The sequence below is a fragment of the Oryctolagus cuniculus genome, chromosome 4 (assembly GCF_964237555.1).
Source record: "Oryctolagus cuniculus chromosome 4, mOryCun1.1, whole genome shotgun sequence".
In the NCBI taxonomy this organism is placed as follows: Eukaryota; Metazoa; Chordata; class Mammalia; order Lagomorpha; family Leporidae; genus Oryctolagus; species Oryctolagus cuniculus.
Genome location: NC_091435.1, coordinates 101,377,171 through 101,398,657, shown reverse-complemented (window position 1 = coordinate 101,398,657; position 21,487 = coordinate 101,377,171). Strand labels below are relative to the sequence as shown.

Here is a 21,487-nt window from a genome sequence, read left to right as displayed (position 1 = left end):
TTGTCCAATATTGAGCCATTGGATAATTTTATGCCATATTTAAAGCTGACTTTATGAAGATCAATCTGGAAAGTTCAGAATGAATGTGAAGACTAAAGTTATTGCAGAACACCTGTCCAGAAAATTATAACAGCAGAGGCTTAAAGGAAAGCATGCATTTGTTGAACTCTTTACTTAGTATAATCTTACGTGTATGAAGTTAATTGAAAATAGATGTCAATAAAAAGAAAGAATGGGAATAGGAGAGGGAGGGGGGAAGAAGGTAGGAGTTGGAGGATGAGTAGGATAGAAAGAAACACTATGTTCCTAAAGTTGTATTTATGAAATATATGAAGTTTGCATACCTTAAATAAAAGGTTTCTGGGAAAAAAAGAAAGATGAACTATAAGGCAGGATATTGAGGAGAGGGGAAGAGCTAAATAAAGTCCACATTTCTAAAAGGGTAACTGTGCTGCCTGGAAGTTAACCAAGGGCTTAAACTCCAGTGGATTTGCCACAAGGAAAGATGACCAGTTCATGTAAGACATACAGACTTAGAATAGATGATAAAACCTATAGTGAGACTATCTTAGAAGTATGAATGGGTACTTCTGGAAATATCAATGACACTCTAAAATCAATGTGATTGTGGTTAAGATTTCAAACATAAAAAGAGCTCTGGATCAGGAATTACAAAGCTATCTGAATGTTCTAAGTCATACAGTCTCTTCTCTGTAAACTGAGAATAATACCTCTGCTCTTTACCTCATAGGGAAAAACAAAGACCATATTGAAGATACAATGACAAAGTAGTTTCAAAAACCCTAAGGCATTTACAAATATATGCCACAATTCTCCTCTACACCTATTTCCCTGTCCTATGTACCTATGATCATTTTTCAACATTGCTCAGTCTTTGGGACTCCAGCCAGAACAGCTCTGCTGGGATAAGAAGGAATCAAGTGTCTGTGAGGGATTTAAAAGAGACTAGAACTTCTACCCAGTGAAAACCAAAATCAGTTGTGAAACAGATTATCTAGTTACTTTTGTAAGAAATATTATGATCACTAGGGACTTAAGAAGGTTTCAGTTGCATTCATAATATGTTTTTATTCCACTAAGAACCAAAACAACACACAGAACATTTCTTTGGCTCCACATCATGTAATAAATATTACTTCTTTTTTTATTTTTTTTAAATTTTTTATTTATTTTTTGACAGGCAGAGTGGACAGTAAGAGAGAGAGACAGAGAGAAAGGTCTTCCTTTGCAGTTGGTTCACCCTTCAATGGCTGCCGCGGCCAGCACACTGCGGCCGGCGCACCGCGCTGATCCGATGGCAGGAGCCAGGTGCTTCTCCTGGTCTCCCATGGGGTGCAGGGCCCAAGCACTTGGGCCATCCTCCACTGCACTCCCTGGCCACAGCAGAGAGCTGGCCTGGAAGAGGGGCGACCGGGACAGAATCCGGCGCCCCGACCGCGACTAGAACCCCGTGTGCCGGCGCCACAAGGCGGAGGATTAGCCTAGTGAGCCGCAGCGCCGGCCTAAATATTACTTCTTTTGCTTAATACATATATATCGTTATTTTGAGATTATGTCTAGAAATCAGTGAATAAACATAATACTGAAATCACTTGTGAACTCTATCCCATTAATCAGAAATTGCATTGTAAGTAGTAAACAAAATAGTTTTATCAACTATCCTCATCTCTCTACTGCTGTTCCCAATCCCCAGTCCTACTTATCTCTTTATGGCTTCACATCACCAATGTGAGTAGTCTCTTCTCCTCTGTAAATTGAGGATAATACCTCTACTCTTTACCTCATAGGGAAACACAAAGATCATATTGATGATACAATGACATGTGATTAGGAGGAGCTGGTATCACCTCAGTAACCACCAGGTGCCTAGACTACTTCAGATCCCTTGGACATGCAGGCAAGGAATCCCAAAGAGCCACAAGAAAAACGAGTAATCAAAGAGAAAGGGAAGGGGAACATACTCATCACAATTATTTGCATTGAATTAAAACCTCCAGATAGAATTGCAAGTGGTTTCAGGATCCACATGAAGCTGGACTCCAAAAAGGCAGGAACATACTCAGTAGTCTTTATATTCCCAGAGTTTGTCATAGAGACTGCACTCAGGAAAGATGAGATGGATGAATGAATAAATGAATAAAATGGTAAACCAGTACTGTCCATAATGAATTAGCTACCACACCATCAGACTGGGTCAGTGTTGAGGCAGTATGTGAGAGTGTGACATGTGACAAATGTGACAGAGGATGGGCTGGATGACTTGTTATTGGGTATTGTAAAACACTGAAGAGCTAACACAACGCTTTGACCAGGCACCTGAAAAATCAACTTTAGGAAGAGATTAAAGTTGGTCAAGAAGTTCACAGCGCAGAGCAGACACTGGGATCTGGTAAACCTGTAAATGAGGAAACCAAGGCTGGGAGAAATTGTATCACATGATATGTATGTAGACAGATAGAAGTCTTGTGACAACAGACTGCTATAGAGGACTTTGCTTTCATGGCCCTGTCTACTATGGGCACCAGAATCCTGATCTTCTTAGTCATATAGGAGCCATCCAACCCAATTCCACTTAATTTGCCAAAGATGACGTAAAAGGACTTTTAACCAGAGAATTGAAGAAAAATGTTTTTATTAAGATGATTAAAGCCACATTTTGTGAATAGAGATATATCAGATATACATTTATACTAAACTCTAAAAAAAAGACAGTCAATGTATTGTGCTATGAAACTCCAGGTTTTCTTGCACAAATGATAACCCCCAACTAAAGGAGCAAAGGAGTAACTGTGGTCCGCTGATGGCTGCCAAGCTGTTGCCTGTTTCTGTTGTCAGCAATGGAGATGTACAGGCTAGATTTCAAAGCTTTGTTACTGATTATTGGTCATACTGGCTTGCAGTTGGTTTGTTTGTATATGTATTTGTCACTTTTTTAAATATTTCATTCTCTTTGCTATGCATTTCATATGCAGTTCTTGGGACTTAGTGCTTTGATAAACGTTTTTTGAATGAAGGAATAAACATACTTATGCTGTCAAATGCTAATCTAATATAATACTGATAGTAGATACTGACATGTCGAAAAGCAAAAAACGCAATTTGGTAAAAAAATGCAGTGACTACTGAAATGTTTTGAAGGAACTTTATGGTTTTCAATATATTCTTCTGAACAGCATTTCATTTTATTCTTACAATAACCTTGCAACTGACATGAAAATAGATGAATTGTGTCATGGTGAGTGGCAGTATCCATGAGACCAAGAGGAATGATTGACTGTATCTGAAAGGGTCTGGGTCCTGTAGGTGTTGTCTTATAAATTGGGTTTTTATGGCAAAATGAAGTTTTTTAAAGTAGACCTCCAAGCAGGAGGGTTGACGTGTTCAAAAGCAGATAAGGTATCACTATATCCTTTACTAAGGGTTCGATGTCCAGATAGGTAGGGCTTGTTATCTACTTCTGATTTGTAAGCCTGTGTTATTTACGCTAAAATATATTATCTCTCTGGTAATAGCCAAATAATCAACTGACATATGCTAAATGATGGAAACTGTAAAACAGTCACAGGTTTTCTCAGAAAAAAAAGTACTCTGGATCATTAGAGTGACATTTATAAAGAACGAAATCCAAAGAAGAGTAAATGATATGTGAAAATTAATCTAGAGGGGCTAGCTTAGTGGCATAGCAGTTAAAGCCACTGCCTGCAACGCCAACATCCCATAGGGGCAATTCTGCTGCTCCAATTCCTATCCAGCCCCCTGTTAATGTACCTGGGAAAGAAGTGGAAGATGCCCCAAGTGCGTGGGCTCCTGCACCAACATGGCAGATCCTGAAGAAGCTCCTGGTTCCTGGCTTCAGATCAGCCCAGCTCTGGACATTGTAGTCTTTCATGGAGTGAACCAGTAGATGGATGTTCTCTCTCTCTCTCACTCACTCAAATAAACAAATAAATCTTTTTTAAAAAAGAAAAGGAAAGAAAATTAATCTAGAACACAATAGGAAGTGAACACCCAACATCAGAGACAGCCAACTAAACAAAATAAAACACTGGCTAGACACCCTGAATAAAAAATAATAACAGTAGTGATCCTGACAGTCACTTTAAGTCTTTTTTTTTTTTTTTTTTGACAGGCAGAGTGGACAGTGAGAGAGAGAGACAGAGAGAAAGGTCTTCCTTTGCCGTTGGTTCACCCTCCAATGGCCACCGTGCTGATCCAAAGCCAGGAGCCAGGTACTTACCTGGTCTCCCATGGGGTGCAGGGCCCAAGGACTTGGGACATCCTCCACTGCACTCCCGGGCCACAGCAGAGAGCTGGCCTGGAAGAGGGGCAACTGGGACAGAATCCAGCGCCCCGACTGGGACTAGAACCCAGTGTGCCGGCGCCGCAAGGCGAATGATTAGCCTAGTGAGCCGCAGCACCAGCCTTAAGTCTTTCTTAAAGAATGAATTAGTCACCATGAAAACAGACCAGAGAGGTCTGTTTTGGAAAAGCCTTTTTTTCTTAAAAAAGCCACACCAGGTAAATACTATTAAAAATAAAATAATCACGTAGAAGCTATTAAAAAGTTCCCACATCCTACAGTAATTTTTTTTGCTATAAGAATGTGAAAATATTTTTAAAATCCTGCTTTTGAAGTTATGTGAATCTGAATAATTCGTTTAATTTATGATCACAAATTACCCAAAAACTATAGCATGGGCTTGAGAATTTTTATAAATGAAGGGATTTATCCTATAAAATATTTTGATATATAATAAAATGTCTCTAAATATTAACTATTGATTAAATTTATACAGTTTACATTTTGAATCAACTAGGTTTTTTGAATATTTGTGTCCTTTAAAATTTTTATTAATATAAAGATGTACATATTTTATGAGTTCCATTCTAAGAAGATAACCATTCTTCCCTCCCTCCTTCAATACTCCTCCTTCTTTTTTTCTTTTTTGCAAAAACATAATTTCAGTCCACTCTACAATCACAGGTTTAATGTTCCAATAACCATAATATTTAATAAGTAAAACAAAAAATTGAATGACCACAGGACAACTAGTTTTTTTAGTTAAATTTTATCATGATGGATCATATGTGATGGCCGGTAAATTTTACCCTTCAAGTCTAATGCATTGTCATATACTCCTAAAAAGTCATTAACCCCTCACATTGTATCTATCTATATATTTAACATTGCCTAGTGCATAAAATGGACCTACTTAAAAGATATATGTATATGCATATATTATATAATGATTTAAAGTAATGAGACAGGTATAAGGGCAGATGCACTATTATTTTTATTATGTTTTATTTTCCTCTTTTACTTGATCCTAGAAATAGATGTCTAATCTTCTGAAAAACTATATGCAAGTATACTATTGCATCATCTTTCCCTATGGTTTACAACATTTAAAATGCAGAGCTGATTTTTTGTCATTTATGTACAACTACATAGGGGAAGTATATTATGTACAATAAGATTTATTATATTGCTGCTTCTCTACAAAATCTTTCAAGAATTAAACAACTTTGAATGTGCTCCTTCAAATGCTTGATGAAATGAGGTAAGAATGGCAAACATTTTTGTTTGCCAAAAACTGCATATTATCTTGCCACTCAGCCTTTTTGAATAGCTTTCTATTAGAAGTGTAAGGAATGAGATGTTAAGAAAGAAATCTGATCTAACCAAAAATGACATTAAGTCCCATGCCTCATACATATCGAAGCACATTTTGAGAAGGAAGAACTGTTCTCCTGGAAATACCTTTTCATAACATAAAGACATTCAAGTTTGAATAGTTTAAAATAGTGTTCTCAGTTTAATTTGAAAAGCTAATTATCTCAGAAAACATCGAGGAAATCAGTGGAGTGACAAGCATCCAAACCAAGCCACTAATCTTTTCTTCTGTTTCTGCCAGTTATTTCATTTCATTCTAACTCTGTTTGACTGAGAAATGAATCAATAATGGAAACAATGGCATGTCTAGGTAGATCTTTCCATCAGGCTTAGATTGAAACCCTGTAAGGCGACATGGGGATAAAGAGTAAGTATTCAGCATAGATGACTGGTAGTAATTCAATGAATAGATATTCATCCATTCATCCACCTACTTCAACCTGATGGTGAGAATGTGCACCATTCTCAACTCTCAGGATACAGAGACAATAAGTGGAAACATCTCTTCCCAAAAGAAGTTCAAAATCATGAATATTTATTAATTCATTTATTTATTAAAGTATCTATTTATTATTTATTAAATAATTTATTAGTGTAAGTCAACATATTTTACTGGGGGTGGTAAATATGAAACAGAAATATGTATATAGTAGAAGTATAGGGCAGAGAAAAGAGAGATTAATAATTGCAAAAAGGAATTACTGGAAAATGTGACATTTATGCTTCGTTATTAAAGGTGAGTAGTTCTCCAGACGGAGCAAGTTCATTCCAGATGGAAAGAAGAGAAGGTGCAAAGCATAGAAGTTGGAGGCTAAAACATATCTGGTGTTTATGGAGAACTTATAAATGGCTTGGGACTCCTGGAGCTGGGAATACATGAGTCTACAGCACACTTGAAATGTGTGCAGTACCATACATTAAAATTAGAATACTCTAGCTTATCTGTTGGTGTTTAGAGTCTTCTATTTACTTGGCTGTTTATTCATATTTTAATTTGACTACTGGAAAATTTTAAGCATGTAGGTTACATGTACATGCTATATTTCTATTGGCCAATGCTATCTTAGAGTATAGAAAATGAAAAATTAGTTATGAGAGATGAGGCTGCGTAAATAGCTGGAACAAAGCAGAAAAAGCTTTTGGTGTCATGAAACACAATCTCTTAATTTCCAGAAAATCCTATATAATAACCTGGAAGAAGTCAATGGAAGTATTGTGTAAGGGATATTGCAGGGATTGAAAATTTTGGCAAACTTTTGGGTGGAAAAGAGGAAGGATTAAGAGGAAACTCCAAAGCCAAGTAGAATTCAAAGCCAATGAGAAACGAGGGGAAATCTTTCAACAAGTAGAGCAATATGGCACAAAGTTGGATAAAAGAGTAGTCTAAACACTTAAGCTGTTAAATATACATTTGTGAGTAGAGAAGAATGGATTAGATGGAGTAATAAAGCCCAGAGCACAGAACACAGCATTTTGCAGTGACTTGCATCACAAGCTGTCATCAATCAATTATTACACAAATTGATATTCCCCAAAGGATGCAGGAAACAGTGCTTAGCTGCTCTCTGCACTGTAAGTGAAGGTTACACTGGAGAACTTGGCAATGTGACCTCACTTAATACACACTTCTCATCATTCGATATCCAGGTTGTGTTCTCTGGTAATGAGCAGGAAATTGTAGGAAGTATTGTTTTCAAAGCAGTAGATGGCACTCTCTCCTATACCTCAGCACTCAAGGTTTTAATGATGAGATGCTCTCTTTTATACAGAATCAAAAATCTAAGGACTGTGGTACTTAGGAAAATAAAGGATGTTAAATTTGAGAGTTTAATCTACCTAGAAATGTGCATGCTGAGTTCTGGAAATGTATCCTAAGGAAATGACTTGAGAGATAGAAGAGGTGGGAAAGCACGAAGTTGCACATGGCGGCAGCATTTAAAAATTTAGAAACAGTATAAATGCTCATAGATAAGAGAACAGGGACAGCTATAGAATGGAACTCAATCACCAAAACTGTAAATATTAAAAATCCTTCTGGGCTATGATGCAATAGAAATAGTCTTAGAGAAAATATTTGCATCCTACAATTTGCGTTCTATAAATATATGCATATGGATATTAGACTGAAAAATCTAGAGCAAAACGATCATAACTGCTTAGAGTACTGGAATTATTAATGCCTTTAATTATTTTTCAGTCTAAGTAATATTGTAATTGCCTAAATGTGAGATTGTGACATGATAACTTCCACTCCTAGGAGACTTAACCCATAAAACATCTGAGTGATCTGTTTTTGGTAATTTCTTTAAAAAATATATATTTACTTGAGAGAGGCATAAAAAAAAGAGTGAGAAAATGTCCATCTGCTGTTTCACTCTCAAAAATACCTACAATGGGCAGGTGCTGAAACTGAGAGCCAGAAACACCATTCAGGTCTCCCTCATGTATGACAGGAGCCCATCATCCATGCCTCCCAGGGTTCATATTAGCAGGAAGCTGGGGTCAGGAACTAGAGCCTGGAACTGAATACTCTTATGAAGTTCTTGGTATCTTAATCATAGCTTAGACATCTGCTCCTTGGGTAATTTTGAAATAGGGAAAGAAGTACCTTAACACTTTCCAAAGTTCAACACAATTGTCTGGCATGAGAAACTTCACCTAGTATGTTCTCTAGAGCCTGGTTTTCCTCAGAGTTGCTATTGGGCCAGAAGTAGCACCTTTTATCCTCATGTGGGATACTGTAGGTACAGACTACTCTAAATAGAGGTACTAGTATTGAAATTCTGGAGCTTACAACAAAACCATATGAGGGTATAATGATAAATAGTTGTTGGAATTACCATTATCATCACAGGCCCCTGTGGAGGGAACTCTGGCTCAAAATAAGGAGAAATGTGGGTCTCCTAGATACCACTGAGGCATTTCTGTAAGGTTTATTCTGCATCAGAAGAGGCAAAGTAAGAGTCAACATGCCGTGTGTAGCATCATGTTCCCAGGCCCCATAACAATCTTTATGCAATCTTTGTGCTGAATGTTGCATACATATTGCCCTCCCTACTTTGACTGTACTGCTAGACATGTGTTTCAACCCCATTTTGCATAGATGGAAACAGAAACCCAGAGAAATTGAGTGCTGTATCCAAGTTCTCTCAATAAGAAAATTGCTAGTTGGATGAAAGTCAGTCATCTGTGGCTTTGATTTTTCAATATACTACTTGAATGCAAAACGTCCTCTCTCCTGAGAACCAACACACAGTGGCTCCTAAAGATGCTGCTCCGTAACTGTAGACTGAGATATTAAAGACTGGAGTTACTAGGAACTCCCTTAGAATACTCAACAGGAAGCACGAGACGATAGGGTTCCTTAAGAAAATATATGTACAGTGTTTGAAACAACTATAATAGACTGAATTGGGTCTCCTCAAAGTTCATATGCTGAAACTCTCATCTCAAGTACCTCATAAGAGGACTTTGTCTGGCAATCTTTTTAAGGGGTAATTAATTTAAAATGAGTCCTTGAGGTGTATTCTAATCCGATACCCAGTGTCCTTTTGGAAAAAGAAATTTGGTCACAGGAAAAGCCATTTGAAGATGTCAGTAGAGGACAAGTATTCTCAAACCAGGGAGATAAGTTTCAGAATAACTCAACAATACTGCAGAAACCTTGACTTTGTCCTTCTGGCCTCTAGAAAACAGGTTTCTGCTTGTCTCCCAGTCTGTGGTGCTTTTTATAGCAGTTCTAGCTAATGAATACAAGTAGATGTTTCTACTTCTACTATGTTCTTAAAATAATTCTGAAAAAGAAATTATTATAATTTAACTAATACAAATATGGTGGCCAAATTATTTTTAATTATTTTATTTTTAGAAAACTTTTATTTAATAAATATATTTCGAAAGCACAACTTTTGGATTATAGCTATCCCCCCCAATAACCAGCCTCCCACCCAAAAACCATCCCATCTCCTAGTCCCTCTCCCATCCCATTCAAATCAAGATTCATTTTCAATTATCTTTATATACAGAAGACCAATTTAGTATATACTAAGTAAAGATTTCAACAGATTGCACCCACACAGACACACAAAGTATTAAGTACTGTTTGAATACTAGTTTTACCATTAATTCACATAGTACAACACATTAAGGACTGAGATCCTACATGGGGAGCAAGAGCACAGTGACTCCTGTTGTTGATTTAACAATTGACAGTCTTGTTGATGGCATCAGTAATCACCCAAGGCTCTTGTCATAAGCTGCCAAGGCTATGGAAGCCTCTTGAGTTCGCCAATTCTGATCTTATTTCTCTCCTCCCTTTAGAAAAAGGTACCTCCTTCTTTGATGGCCCGTTCTTTCCACTGGGATCTCACTCACAGAAATCTTTCATTTAGGTCACTTTTTTACCACAGTGTCTTGGCTTTCCATGCCTGAGAAACTCTCATGGACTTTTTAGCCAGATTGGAATGCCTGAAGGGCTGATTCTGAGGCCAGAGTGCTGTTTAGGGCATTTGCCGCTCTATGAGTCTGCTGTGTATTCTGCTTCCCATGCTGGGTCATTCTCTTATTTATATGATCCCTTTGACACTCAATTCTATCTTTATGATCAATTATGAACTTAAACTGGTCACTTTAGCTAGTAAGATGGCTTTGGTACCTGCCAACTTAATTGGATTTTGGAGTCCTATGGCACATTTCTAGCTCTACCATTAGGGGTAAGTGCAAGTGAGCATGTGTTGAATTGTACACCACCTCCCTCTCTCATTCCCACTCTTATTTTTAACAGGGATCAATTTTCAGTTGACTTTAAACACCTAAAAATAATTGTGTGTTAATTAAAGAGTACCACCAATGATATTAAGTAGAAAAAGAAAATACTACATAGAATAAAATAGTAAGCTGTCCTTGACAGTCAGGACAAGGGCTGATCAAGTCATTGTTCTCATAGTGTCAGTTTCACTTCTACAGGTTTCCTTTTAGGTGCTCAGTTAGTTGTCACCAATCAGGGAGAACATATGATATCTGATCCTTTGGGACTGGCTTATTTCACTCAGCATGTTTTCCAGATTCCTCCATTTTGTTGCAAATGACCAGATTTCAATTTGTTTTACTGCTGTGTAGTGTTCTATAGAGTACATATCCCATAATTTCTTTATCTGGTGGCCTAAATTAAAGAAGTACTCTTGAGCCCCCAAAACATTTAGGTTAATTTTTCAAAAAATGCAACAATTGTGTGTTTTCTGAAAATACAACTCCATTCCAAATGTGATTCTCCTATCTGAGGTTCAGTAAGCAAAGTATCTAAGATAGAATCAAAGAATATAAGAAAACATTTCTGTGATTATCTCACTCTTTTTCATTGTAGAGATGCATAAATGGAGACCAGAAGAGACAATCTCTGCCTATTGTGCCAGGGTATGGCCCTTCCTGCCATAAAATCAAGGGGAATAGAAATCAATGACTAATTGGCAACACTTAGAATAAAATAGTTCTAGGACTTTAAGCTGTAAACAGAATTCAGAATTCCTTAATTTTTCTAAAAATCATACCAAAAATATTATCACATCTCAATAAAATAATTTCTTCATTTCTAACTCATAAAATCACAAGAATTTATAAGAACTTCACAGGCTCCTCAGGAATAAAATCTTAAAACATGCTTTAAGCTTCTGTTGAGAACTTTTCTGTAGTATGTCCTTTAGGTGGTGCCACTTTAACCAGAAGTTAAAGAGAATGTTGGAAAAAAAAAAAAAACAGAAACAATTCTCACAGAGATCAGAGGTTTTCAAGTTGAGCTCCAGACCAGAAGCATCAGGATCATCTAGTTAGAAACACAGTTCTCAAGCCCCCATTTCAGACCAATTGAATCAGTCTGTAGAGGCGGTGCCCAGCAACCTGTGTTATAAGAAGTCATCCTGACAAATTTCTTGCACACTGCAAAACAAGAACCATAATTTTTATGTTGTATATACATTAAAATGTGCATTACAAATAGTATTGCTTAATGACTGCAATGCTCTTTTTTAAAAATTTTATAACATGGGAAAAACTCATCAGTATTTTTTTTAACTTTTATTTAGTAAATATGAATTTCCAAAGTACAGTTTATGGATTACAATGGCATTTCCCCCCATAAATTCCCACCCACCAGCAACCCTCCCATCTCCTACTCCCTCTCCCATTCCATTCACATCAAAATTCATTTTCAATTATCTTTAAATACCGAAGATCAGTTTAGCATATATTAAGTAAAGATTTCATCAGCTTGCACCCACACAGAAACACAAAGTGTAAAATACTGTTTGAGTACTAGTTATAGCATTAATTCACATTGAACAACACATTAAGGACAGAGATCCTACATGAAGAGTAAGTGCACAGTGACTCCTGTTGTTGACTTAACAAAGTGACACTCTTGCTTATGGCATCCGTAATCTCCCAAGGCTCTAGTCATGAGTTTCCAAGGCTATGGAAGCCTTTTGAGTTCGCGGACTTCGATTTATTCTGACAGGGTCCTAGTCAAAGTGGAAGCTCTCTCCTCCCTTCAGAGAAAGGTACCTCCTTCTTTGATGGCCTGTACTTTCTACCAGGATCTCACTCACAGAGATCTTTCATTTAGATCTTTTTTTTTTTTTTTTTTTTTTTGCCAGAGTATCTTGGCTTTCCATGCCTGAAATACTCTCATGGGCTCTTCAGCCAGAGCTGAATGCCTTAAGGGCTAATTCTGAGGCCAGAGTGCTATTTAGGGCAACTGCCATTCTATGAGTCTGCTGTGTATCCCACTTCCCATGTTGGATCATTCTCTCCCTTTTTAATTCTATCAGTTAGTATTAGCAGACACTAGTCTTGTCTATGTGATCCCTTTGACTCTTAGACCTATCGGTATGATGAATTGTGAACTGAAATTGATCACTTGGACTAGTGAGATGGCATTGGTACATGCCACCTTGATGGGATTGTATTGGAATCCCCTGGCACATTTCTAACTCCACCAATTGGGCAAGTCCGATTGAGCATGTCCCAAATTGTGCAACTTCTCCCTCTCTTATTCTTACTCTTATATTTAACAGAGATCACTTTTCAGTTAAGTTTAAGCACCTAAGAATGATTCTGTGTTAATTACAGAGTTCAACCAATGGTATTGAGTAGAACAACAACAACAACAAAAAACCTAAAAGGGATAAAGTATTACATTGTACATTGACAGTGGGAACAAGGGCTGATCAAGTCACTGTTTCTCATAGTGTCCATTTCACTTCACCAGGTTTCCTTTTTGGTGCTCAGTAGTTGTCACCAATCAGGGAGAACATATGATATCTGATCCTTTGGGACTGGCTTATTTCACTCAGCATGATGTTTTCCAGATTCCTCCATTTTGTTGAAAATGGCTAGATTTCATAGTTTTTGACTGCTGTATAGTATTCTAAGGAGTACATGTCCCATAATTTCTTTATCCAGTCTACTGTTGATGGGCATTTGGGTTGGTTCCAGGTCTTAGCTATTGCGAATTGAGCTACAATAAACATTAAGGTGCAGACAGCTTTTTTGTTTGCCAATTTAATTGCCTTTGGGTAAATTCCAAGGAGTGGGATGACTGGGTCATGTGATAGGGATATATTCAGTTTTCTGAGGAGTCTCCAAATTGTATTCCCTCATGGCTTTACCAGTTTGCATTCCCACCAACAGTGGATTAATGTCCCTTTTTTCCAACATCCTCACCAGCATCTGTTGTTGGTAGATTTCTGAATGTGAGCCATTCATACTGGGGTGAAGTGAAACCTCATTGTGGTTTTGATTTACATTTCCCTGGTGGCTAGTGATCCTGAACATTTTTCCATGTGTCTGTTGGCCATTTGGATTTCCTCTTTTGAAAAATGTGTATTGAGGTCCTTGGCCCATCTCTTAAGTAGCTGGTTTGTTTTGTTGTTGTGGAATTTTTGATCTCTTTGTAGATTCTGGTTGTTAATCCTTTATCTGTTGCATAGTTTGAAAATATTTTTTTCCATTCTGTCAGTTGCCTCTTCACTTTCCTGACTGTTTCTTCTGCAGTACAGAAAATTCACAATTTGATGCAATCCCAAATGTTAATTTTGGCTTTGACTGCCTGTGCTTCTGGGGTCTTTTCCAAGAAGTCTTTGCCGGTGCCTATATCTTGCAGGGTTTCTTCAATATTCTCTAATAATTTGATGGTGTTGGGTTGTAGATTCTGGTCTTTAATCCATGTTGAATGAATTTTTTTGTAAGGTTAAAGGTAGGGGTCTTGCTTCATGCTTCTGCACGTGGAAATCCAGTTTTACTAGCACCATTTATTGAATAGACTGTCCTTACTCCAGGGATTGGTTTTAGATCCTTGATCAAACATATGTTGGCTGTAGATACTTAGATTGATTTCTGGTGTTTCTATTCTGTTCCATTGGTCTATCCATCTGTTTCTGTACCAGTACCATGCTGTTTTGATTACAACTGCCCTGTAGTATGTCCTGAAATCTGGTATTGTGATGCCTCCGGCTTTGTTCCTGTTGTACAAAATTGATTTAGCTATTTGAGGTCTCCTGTGTCTCCATATGAATTTCAGCATCATCAGATTTGAGAATATCTTGGGTATTTTGATTGGTATTGCATTGAATCTATAAATTGCTTTTGGGAGAATGGACATTTTGACGATATTGATTCTTCCAATCCATGAGCATGGAAGATTTTTCCATTTTTTTGATATCCTCTTCTATTTCTTTCTTTAAGATTTTGTAATTCTCATCATAGAGATCTTTAACGTCCTTGGTTAAGCTTATTCCAAGATATTTCATTGTTTTTGTGGCTATTGTGAATGGGATTGATCTTAGAGGTTCTTTTTCAACTGTGGCATTGTCTGTGTATACAAAGGCTGTTGATTTTTGTGCACTGATTTTATATCCTGCTACTTTGCCAAACTCTTCTATGAGTTCCAATAGTCTCTTAGTAGAGTTCTTTGGGTCCCCTAAATAGTCATATCATCTGCAAAGAGAGATAGTTTTTTTCATCCTTCCCAATTTGTATCCCTTTAATTTCTGTTTCTTGCCTGACGGCTCTGGCTAAAACTTCCAAAACTATGTTGAATAGCAGTGGTGAGAGTGGGCATCCCTGTCTGGTACCAGATCTCAGTGGAAATGCTTCCAACTTTTCCCCATTCCATAGGATGCTGGCCAAGGGTTTTTCATAAATTGCTTTAACTGTATTGAGGAATGTTCCTTCCATACCCAGTTTGCTTAGAGTTTTCATCATGAAAGGGTGTTGTATTTTATCAAATGCTTTCTCGGTGTCTATTGAGATAATCATATGGTTTTTCTTCTGCAGTCTGTTAATGTGGTGTATCACATTGATTGATTTGCGAACTTTGAACCATCCCTGCATACCAGGGATAAATCCCACTTGGTCTGGGTGGATGAACTTTCTGATGTGTTTTTGCATTCTATTGGCCAGAATTTTATTGAGGATTTTTACATCTATTTTCATCAGGAATATTGGTCTGTAATTTTTTTCAATTCTGCATCTTTTTCCAGCTTAGGAATTAAGGTGATGCTGGCTTCATAGAAAGAATTTGGGAAGATTCCCTATTTTTCGATTGTTCTGAACAGTTTGAGAAGAATTGGAGTTAGTTCTTTAAATGTCTGGTAGAATTCAGCAGTGAATCCATCTGGTGCTGGGCTTTTCTTTGTTGGGAGGGCCGTTATTACTTTTTCAATTTCTTTCTCAGTTATGGGTCTGTTTAGGTTTTCTATGTCTTTCTGGTTCAATTTAGGTAGATTGCAAGTGTCCAGGAATCTATTTCTGATAGATTTCCCTGTTTCCTAGGATACAAGTCCTTGTAGTAATTTCTGATGATTCTTTTTATTTCTGTGGTGTCTGTTATGTTTCCTTTTTCATCTCTGATTTTATTGATTTGGGTTTCTTTTTTTTGTTAGTTGGGCCAATGGGGTGTCAATTTTGTTTATTTTTTCAAAAAAATCTCCTTGTTTGGCTGATTTTTTGTAATTTTTTTTTGATTCAATCCTATTGATTTCTTCTCTAATTAATTATTTCTCTTCTCCTACTATATTTGGGTCTGGTTTACTGCAGTTTTTCTAGATCTTTCAGATGCATTGAATGCTCATTTATTTGGTGTCTTTCCAATTTCTTGATGTAGGCACCTATTGCTATAAACTTTCCTCTTTTAACACTTTTTTTGCTGCGTCCCATAAGTTTTGGTGTGTAGTGTTGTTATCCTCATTTACTTCCAGAAAGTTTTTCATTTCTCTTTTGATTTCTTCTATGACCCAGCGTTCATTCAGGAGCATGTTGTTCAGTCTCCATGTGTTTGCATACTCTCTAGGGATACCTAAGTTGCTAATTTCCACCCTCATTCTGCTGTGGTCTGAGAAGCTGCATGGTATGATTCTAATTTTTTTAAATTTGCTGAGACTTGCTTTATGGCCTAGTATGCGGTCATTCCTAGAGTAGATTCCATGTAATGCTGAGAAGAACATAAATTCTTTAAATGTAGGATCGAAAGTTCTGTAGATATCTGTTAGATCATTTGGGCTATAGTGTCAATTAAATCTACTGTTTCCTTGTTGTACTTCTGTCTGGTTGATCTGTCTATTTCTGAGAGTGGAGTATTGAAATCCTCCAGTACAATTGTATTGGAGTCTAAGTCTCCCTTTAAGTCCCTTAACAAATCTTTTAAATAAACCGGTGCCCTGTAATTAGGTGCATATGCATTGATAATCGTTATATCTTCCTGTTGAATTGATCCCTTAATCATTATATAGTGCCCCTCTTTGTCTCTCTTAACAGTTTCTGTGTTAAAGTTTATTTTTTCTGATATTAAAATGTCAATGCCCACTCTTTTTTCATTTCTGTTGGCATGGTATATCTTTTTCCAGCCTTTCACTTTCAGTCTGCATGCATCTTTGTTGGAAAGATGTGTTTCTTGTAAGCAGCAAATAGATGGGTTTTGTTCCTTATCCCCTTCAGCCATCTGTGTCTTTAAATTGGAGAGTTGATGCCATTAGCGTTCAATGTGACTATTGATAAGTAGTAACTTTGCCCTGCCATTTTTCCTAAGATATTTTCTAATATATGCTTTGAACTTCCTGTGATCTTTTGCTGTGAGGTTTCCTTCATTTACCTTCTTTCATATTGATGACCACGTTTCTGTGTTTTTGTGTTTAGCATATCTTTAAGCTTCTTTTGTAGGGCTGGATGAGTGGTGACAAATTCTTTCAATTTCTGTTTGCTATGAAAGGTCTTTATTTCACCTTCATTCACAAATGAGAGCTTTGCAGGATATAATATTCTGGGCTGGCAGTTTTTCTCTCTTAGTACCTGGGCTATATCTCGCCATTCCCTCCTAGCCTGTAGGGTTTCTGATGAGAAGTACGCTGTGAGTCTAATTCACCTGCGAGAGTAATCTGATGTTTCTCTCTTGCACATTTTAGAATCTTTTCTTTATGTTTCACTGTGTTGAGTTTGATTACAATGTGTCTTGGTGAGGATCTCTTTTGGTCATGTTTACTAGGGGTTCTATGAGCTTCCTGTACTAGGATGCCTCTGTCATTCTCCAAACCCGGGAAGTTCTCTGCTAGTATCTCACTAAAAAGGTCTTCTAATCCTTTCTCTCTCTCTATGCCTTCAGGAACTCCTAAACCCCGAATGTTGGTTTTTTTAATAGTATCCTGTTGATTCCCAACAATATTTTTTAGATTTCTAATTTCCTCTTCTTTTCTTTGGTTTGACTGTATACTTTCCTGTTCTCTGTCTTCTTAGTCCGATATTCTCTCTTCTGCTTCACTGACTCTGTTTTTAAGGCTCTCTAATGTGTTTGTCATTTGATCTATTGAGTTCTTCATTTCATTTTGATTTCTCTTCTCTATCACACTTTCCTATTCTACTAGTTTCTGCATTTCATTTTGATTCCTCCTTATGATTTCGTTTTCATGAGAGAGATTTTCTATCCTGTCCAGTAAGGATTTCTGTCGTTCAAGGATTTGTTTTTGAAAACTTCTAAATGTTCTTATCATAAATTTTTTGAAATCCGTATCTTGCATTTCTTCTATCTCATCATCTTCATAATCTTGGCTTGGGATGTCTTGTTCATTTGGGGGTGTCATAATGTCTTCCTTGTTCTTGTTTCCTCGGTTTCTTCGTTTGTTGCTTGGAATTGTGGAGATGTTTTTTGGACTCTTCTTCCCTCACTTGGTGTTTTTTCTATGACTGTATTAGGTGGACTGTCTGTTTTTGATGGAGCCTTAGAGGCTTGAGATGGGTGTGGCCAGAGAGCTCTGGTTCTTCAGGGTTAAGGGTATGCCAAAGGTGACACACCCAGGTTAGGCATGGTAAGTCTCTCTCTCTCTCTCTCTCTCTCTCTCTCTCTCTCTCTGATTCAGAAGGGAAGTAATTCCACACAGCTGAGTGGAAATGAAGGTAGTCAGCTTCCAATCTCTGGCTCCTGTGGGTATAGCATTCGTCTGCTCTTTCCCAAGGACCACACAAAGTATCTGTGCTGCTCTCAGTGTGGGCTCAAATAAATAAAATTTTTGAAAAATAAGAAGCAGTGGGCCAGAAACTATTAAAATTCATAAGAACTTCAGACTAGACCTCAAAACTACACCTAAAGATTTCCTGACCTGAGATTCTATGGTTCCATTGGGGAAGAGAATGTAAGATAGGCTCTTAGTCTTTTGTTGTTATTGTTCTTAATTAAAATATTGATATAAACCTATAAGAAACAATGAAACATCAATAAATATTTTACTCACAGAACTATAATATTTGATTAGGTTCTTGAAGATAAAAGTAAAGTTGAGCAGAATAAAGTATCATAAAAATGCCTTTAGCCCATAACAACATTTTTTGGCATGGAAAGCGAAGACACTGTGGCAAGAAATGTTCTACATGAAGGATCTCTGTGAGTGAGACCTCAATGGAAAGAAGTGGCCATCAAAGAAGGATGGACTTTTCTCTAAAGGGAGGTGAGAACTTCCACTTTGCTTATGGTCTTGTCCAAATACTGACAGTTTTTGTGAATTAAAAGACTTCCATAGCCTAGGCAGCTCATTTCAAGAGCCTCAGGTGGTCACTAATGTCATACATAAGAGTGTTAATTGTTAAATTAACAACAAGAGTCACTGTGCACTAACTCCACATGGAGGACCTCTGTCCTCAATGAGTTATATTGAGAGTTAACTGCAAAACCAGTTTTCAAATTGTGTGTGTGTGTGTGTGTGTGCTCTCATGCTCACGCATGCGTGTGCAAATTGTTGAAATCTTTACTCAGTATAGAGTTGGTCTTCTGGGTACAAAGTTAGTTAAAAATTAATCTTAGTGGATAGTGAGACTGGCAAGGGGAGAAGGAGGAGGAGGAAGGGGTGGCAGTGTGGGTGGGAGGGCAGGTATGATGGGAAGAATAACTATATTCCTAAAGTTGTACTTATGAAATTTGTATTCCCTAAAAAATAAATTTAAAAAAGAAAAAATGCCTTTAATACAGGCATTGAATTTCAAATTTCTGATTTGAGTCACCAACAAAATATTCACAGTGTAAAGAAAATTACTCATTTACAAGTAAGAATACTTTTCTGTGCTTAACAATATGGGATATAGATGGAGAAAAATAATTTCCCAAGCAATATATGTACTCATTCAGTGTTTCTTGAACATATGGGAGAGGTGAAGGCCTGCTCCCATGCAATTCATGTGGGATGTTATAGAATCTCTTTATGCCATACAAGAAATGATCTGCTCAGGGAATCAGCCTTAGGATTGCTAAAACAAGAGAATCATCCATTGCTTTCTTTTACTGTGCCTACAAAAATCATTACAAATAAATGTGAGTCTGATTGTTTAGCAAACACATATTAATGTCCTACTATATGCCAGGCTTTGAAGGTGCTCATAAGCAAGAAAAAAGGGATAGGAAGATATAATGATGTGCAACAAATTGGAGAAATAGAAGTGATGGTATTGTTTAGGAAAGAACTTTGAAGTGAGGAAAGTACAGTGTAGGCACTCACACATACACATGCACAGGCATACTTGTATAGCAGCTGGTGAAAGTGATTGTATAGAAAGCCAGGAAAGCAGGCTTGGATATGATCAGAAAAATCTCTACAGCCTCCAAACTTGGACATACTCTCATTACCCTGCACCTACTCACAATTAAAGAACAGTAATGCATTCCCATATGTCTGGCTTTATGTAACTCGCAAACCTTCTTACTTTCAAAAATACTTTTCTGCAATATTTCTTTGCTCTGAGACATTAAATTACATGTCATTTAGAAAAAACCTCACTGGCTGGCGCCGTGACTCAATAGGCTAATCCTCCACCTGAAGCATACCGGGTTCTGGTCCCGGTTGGGGCGCCGGATTCTGTCCCAGTTGCTCCTCTTCCATCCAGCTCTCTGCTGTGGCCTGGGAGTGCAGTCGAGGATGGCCCAGGTCGTTGGGCCCTGCACCCCATGGGAGACCAGGAGGAAGTACCTGGCTCCTGGCTCCTGGCTTTGGATTGGCGCAGCGCACCGGCCGCAGCACACCAGCCATAGCGGCCACTTGGGAAAAAGGAAGACCTTTCTCTCTCTCTCTCTCTCTCTCTCTCTCTCTGTCTAATTCTGCTTGTCAAAAAAAAAAACCAAAACAAAACAAAACAAAAAAAAAACGCCTCACTAAATATTAGCTATGAAACTTAAGAAGTTTGGGATGCTCAATCATTAATGACGTTAAACAAATATATCCTGGCTTCTCTTCGTATTTGACCCAGTGAGGGTCACATTTTGAAAAGAGTTTTAATAACTCATTTGATATCAATTTCCAGGTACTGGCTTTCATCAATCCTCATAAACAGACCACATTTTAGTCACTGGACAAATGTGTATAGCATTTTTTTCTCACTAAATTCACAAGGTTATTAAAATGTTTATCCCCCAAAACACAAGTCCACACTGGAGCACATGAGTAAGAATCTCTGAGACCTCTTCTTACATTTGGTCTGTGGAAAGTCCCTGCAAGGCATGGATGAGACCAAGTGTGTTCCCCACTTGGAGAACAGGCAAGGTCTCCTTTATGCTAAGTCAAGAGGTTCTCTGCAATTGTTTTGGGCTGCCCAGGTTTCTCAACACCAGTGGAGCCTTCTGTATCTTAACATGTGCATGGAAGAATTCACATGGGGGAACCTAGGGGCAAATCATACCATCTGGCTCTGCTTCTTGCACTAGGTAATTAACTGCAGTAATACCCGGCTCTGGACTGAGCCCTGTACTAGATACTTAACATTCATTGTTTCACTCTTATAAACCTACATTTTAAAATGTTTAATGATCTCTATATAACAGAGGGGAAACAAAGCCCAAGAGCAATCCACTGACAAATGGCAAGAGCATCTAACAAAGCTCTGTCTAACCCAAAGCCAGCTCCATGTTCACTAAGATGCAACATTTCTCTACTAAGATCTTTAATTTTAACTGTCTAAGTGACTGGGTTAAAGAATCCCTAGGAAGCTAATAAAGTATTATCTGGATGTGTCAGTGAGGGTGTTTCCAGAGAAGACTGGTGTGTGAGTTGATGACAGAGTGAAGAAGAACCACCCTACATATGTGCAGGCACTGTCCAATCTGCCTAGAACCCAGAGAACAAAATGACACAGGAAAGACAAACTTGCTCACTCTTCTAGGGCTGAAACATCTTTCTTCTCCTTCCTTGGACATGAGAATTCCAAATATTCCAGCCTTTTCACTCCAGGACCTTCATCTGTGGGTTTCTAGGCTTTCCAGATGTTGGCCTTGTA

The 21,487-nt window shown here is 37.7% G+C and overlaps 1 long non-coding RNA gene across 6 annotated transcripts in view; it reads left to right on the top strand.

Annotated features, from left to right (window-relative positions):
• Nucleotides 1-21,487, top strand: part of LOC103350453 (uncharacterized) — a 121,333-nt gene that overhangs the window by 41,089 nt on the left and 58,757 nt on the right. For 2 of the 6 annotated variants that reach the window (XR_518463.3, XR_007908809.2), the window contains exon 6: nucleotides 1,809-1,880. The exons of 2 other annotated variants lie outside the window; for them this stretch is intronic. This is a non-coding gene — a long non-coding RNA (uncharacterized lncRNA). Of the gene's footprint in view, nucleotides 1-1,808; nucleotides 1,881-11,057; nucleotides 11,322-21,487 lie in introns of those variants that run through there. 2 more of the 6 variants (XR_011388048.1, XR_011388046.1) reach the window with 2 other exon arrangements.